The 4,140-nt window shown below is 42.1% G+C and overlaps 1 long non-coding RNA gene across 1 annotated transcript; it reads right to left on the minus strand.

Annotated features, from left to right (window-relative positions):
• Positions 1 to 395: 395 nt before the first annotated feature.
• On the minus strand, positions 396 to 2,031 carry LOC123051962 (uncharacterized). Its single transcript, XR_006424384.1, has 2 exons — positions 1,589 to 2,031; positions 396 to 1,003 (listed from the first exon to the last, which is right to left on the minus strand). It is a non-coding gene; the product is annotated as an uncharacterized lncRNA (long non-coding RNA).
• Positions 2,032 to 4,140: the final 2,109 nt, after the last annotated feature.

Below are 4,140 nucleotides of genomic sequence, written 5' to 3' on the forward strand. Positions count from 1 at the left end.
ATTGCTGCCATCTCCTAAATAGAAAGGTATAAAGGTCAGCTTAGGTGTCCCAACGCAAATAACTTGAATTTATCTAGAATAATCCATGTAAAACTGAATCTTGCCCAGGGAACCATGGCAACTTAATCTCTTAACAGGCATACTCTTGAACAGCAACAGAAAATACATGAATTTTCCACATCACGGCAGCTATTTAATTAAACTATTTATATCATACTCGTCAATCTCTAGTATAATAAATGTTGCTTATGAAATATTGCTAGCTTAATGGGCTATTGTTAGAAAGATAGCTAAATATATTCAAACAATTAGTAGGCTAAGATAACATGATAGTACATATAGAAACAACCAGTAGGATAGCTGTAAAAACCGTAAAATAATAATAATAATAATAATAATAATAATAATAATAATAATAATAATAATAATAATAAATTAGATAATGATAATTTCAACGGCGTTGCCTAAACATTAACTAAAATAATAGAAACAACTACTTTTAATTTATTTTTACAGGAAATAGCATTTAGTCATACACACCAATTCTTCTCCAAACTTCCCTATATTTTATAGACCCTTGTCTCATTTCTCTCACACAAAGTAAGTGCCAACTAATGGCCAGCCAAGCAAATCACACTTGTCCCTAATACAACCCACAAGAGACAGAAGTGGAGGCATGCATGCAAGACTAACCACGCCTGCATGCCAGATGTAATGCATCTCCAAACCGACATAGCTATTCACCCCACTACAAATAGGAGCCATCCCTTTCACTGTGGCCACACACAATCATCCGCTGGAGAAACCCCTCTGCCTTTTCACCTTGCCTTTTCACTTTCTGCCACACTACTGTCCTCCACTGATGTGAAGCTCTTTGGGTTGCATGCGCCACCAGGTACTAATCAAGTACCTTGTTGTGTTAGACCTTCTTGCTTGACTTCTTATCTATCTCCACCTCGGTTTGAATCAGTCCATGAGCGTCTATTCACCTTGATCTATTTACCTTGCAGTAAAAAGAACAAAATGTTTGCGTAAACACCCAAGTTAGTCAAAACTAATTAGATCAATTGCAAAAGCTTGTAAAAGTTTCTATGAATGACATCCGTGGCTTGTACTAGATCTAACATGCCAAGAATCAAATCCTAAGTAATAGCAACTTGCTAAGACATGTATGTGTGTATCCAAAAGATCAACCTTCCTATGTATACTACCTTGTCCTAATTATTAATCCCTGCCAATCTGTAGCAAACATTGAGTGATTGATGTTTATAATCTACTCACAAGTAATTATTTTTGGAGTTTCACTGCCATTGTTTACTTCTATATGGTGTTCAAGGATGAGTAGCACTAGTTAGGAACAACATTTAGATCTAATCAGTAGCAATACCATGACCACACCATAGATTAAATCTTGATTAATTTCATGGCCTTGAGATAAACAAAGAGAAAGAAGGCAATATGGTTCAGAGGGGAATAGTAGGGCCTGAGATAAAACAAACAATATATGCACACCCACGTTCATATATAGTAGGAACTTGTTGTGAAATTTGGAGGACTTCATGGAGAAGGAATCAGGATTAGTACTTACCAGTAGTAGCAGTAGGATGTGGCTAGTCCACACCGTTAGCAGCAAAGCCATGGCAACCGAGCAGCGCCGGTGAAGCCGCATGTGCCCGACGCCCGTGGCTGCACGCCTTGTGCGTGTGGCTGCACTAGGGGGAGGATGTAGGCATGGAGACATCGTTGCCGCTGCAGCCGGTGGCAAGCCCACCAGACCTGGATCGGGCGGCGCTAGGATTGAGTGGTGGCGGCGTTTTTGGCGGTGGCCGATCAAATAAATAGGGGGAAATGGTAGAGGGAGACGAGGGGAATCTATAGGTGTCCGCCATGTCGCCGGAGATGCCCGTACGGGGCAGATCGAGGCGACGGCGGCCGTGCTCTGTTCTTGGGGGAGAGAGAGGTGAGCGGGCTGGTTCTGTTCGTGGGACATCAGAGAAGTTGAGTAGTCTTTCTGGATAGACACGGCTTGGGCTTAACCAGCGAAGTACTAGTAGTACAGTACTAGGCTACTGTTTCCTTTTACTTATCATTTCTTTTACCACTCTCTGGACTGGATGACATACGTGCATGCTACTCTGATTTGGATGGCTTAGATGCATTTTATATCTCAATGAAACACTAGGACGTATTAGTACCTAGTTAATTAATTATGGCTTCCCCAACATGGCCGTGTTGCTGGATGTTTAGATTTTAATTAGGCATTATAAACATGTTTGTGAAATAATTATCAGGAGTCGATCTCGGACTCGTAGGAGTCGCATCTGGTGATTTCGAGTTGGTCGAAGCACTATCCGGCAAGTCATCATCTCCTTGACCATGTCTTGATAAATGTTTTCTGGGCTATGGGTCATTTCTAAAAGTTTGCATAAGAATTAAAAATAAATATTTTTCATAAATGAAATGAGATTTGGATCAGGTGGATCCACTAATTTGGCAATTGGACCAGATCAGGTGAAGTATCTGTATTAAGTAGTTGTGACCCGGGCAGGGCTACATTATAAATAAATATTTGGTGGGTAGGGGAGCTTATGTTGGTGAAGGCAACCTGGGTAGGGTTGGCTTGGATGGCGGGCTCCTCTACATAGGGTATCACATTAGGACACAACCAACTGATGCTTACTTCAAAAGCGGCGCAAATCGTACTGACCATAGACCTGGAATGGGACGGGCTGAACCGACTACCCATGCCAAGTAGCTGCCTCTGCATGGGTGAGAAGGTGGCTGTAGCCGGGTAGGTACAGTCACCCTAGGGCGGGACCGCCGGTCAAGGGTCTCGACCTGCGGGCCTTTAGTAAGGCAAGGTGGAAATGCAGAGGTAGTGTACGGGCTGGTTAAAGGTTCTGGTTCCTTGGTCTAGTCGTGCGCACGGGTAGCGCATGGACGACTTGTACCAAGTGATGCTATGGGCAAAGCAGTACACCTCTGATCAGAGTAAATGTGATATCACTCCCAGCTTCCGGGATTGGAAGTGCGTCGTGTGGGTTTTCCTCTAACACATGATGCAAGATCCCACGTCACTCTGTCACCAGTAGATTTTATGAATAAAATTTGGTTTTCAACAAAATGGGTTAAGGGAAAATATTTTTACCTACATAGTATTTTGAGATAATGGCTCGGTGGTGGTAGCCGTGGCCGATGAAGTTTTTCCTCTTTAAAAACTCATACATTCACTTTTCCCGGCGACTTGCGGAGTACATATTTTATATGTACTCAGCTGCACTTATGTTGTTTTTCAGAGCAAGAGAGTTATGAGAACTCTGAGGCGATAGAGAATGGTACTTATGATGAGTCTAGTCATTTTAATGACTTTGGTTATACTAAGGTGGAGTATGATTATGAGGAAGTCGACAATCAAGGCTATGAAGAGTAGATGCCCTCCATGGTTGGTCGAAAAGGCTCGTACTATAAGTGGTGACGATATATCATCATGGCCGCTTAGGCTTAGTCCACACTTGAGGTGTCTATGTAATAAAAGCTTGCCTACTCATGGCAGCTGTTCCACTTGTACATGACACTGTTCTCCTTAACTGATCCTGGCGCAACTCTGAAGTGACGGCTTCCGTTACGCCTGACTCTGTTGGATGTAATGGGGCATCACAAAAGAGGTGGTATCAGAGCAACGTTAAGGAAACAATCATGTATTTGGTTAGAGACAGTCTGAGCCCTAGGAAAGATAGGTTCCCTCCTTGCCTAAAATAAATTAAAAGTTTTCTCAAAAAAATGACTCAAGTCAATTGAAGATTAAATAATTTAGACCACACAATTGTGCAACAAAAATGTGTTTATTTATTTATTTACTATCCTTGGTAAAATTAATTTTACACTGCGTTATAACTAACTACATTCTTAAATTGCTCAATGTAGGATGACGAGTGGTAGGATGTTTGGTACGGGTGCTGAGTATGGTGGTTTTGCTCTGTTCTTGGTTGAGCTTCTTGGTCTTCTAGGTGTGTTGATTGCACCGTACTACACAGTGTTTCACGACCCGTGTTCCACGGGGTACTTAGTCACAGTGCACATTCCTGAGAGCTTAGATGTCCCTTCTAGGTACAGTGTTGCCCGTTACAACTTTGTTTCAGC

Source organism: Triticum aestivum, chromosome 1A (genome assembly GCF_018294505.1).
Source record: "Triticum aestivum cultivar Chinese Spring chromosome 1A, IWGSC CS RefSeq v2.1, whole genome shotgun sequence".
NCBI lineage: Eukaryota > Viridiplantae > Streptophyta > Magnoliopsida > Poales > Poaceae > Triticum > Triticum aestivum.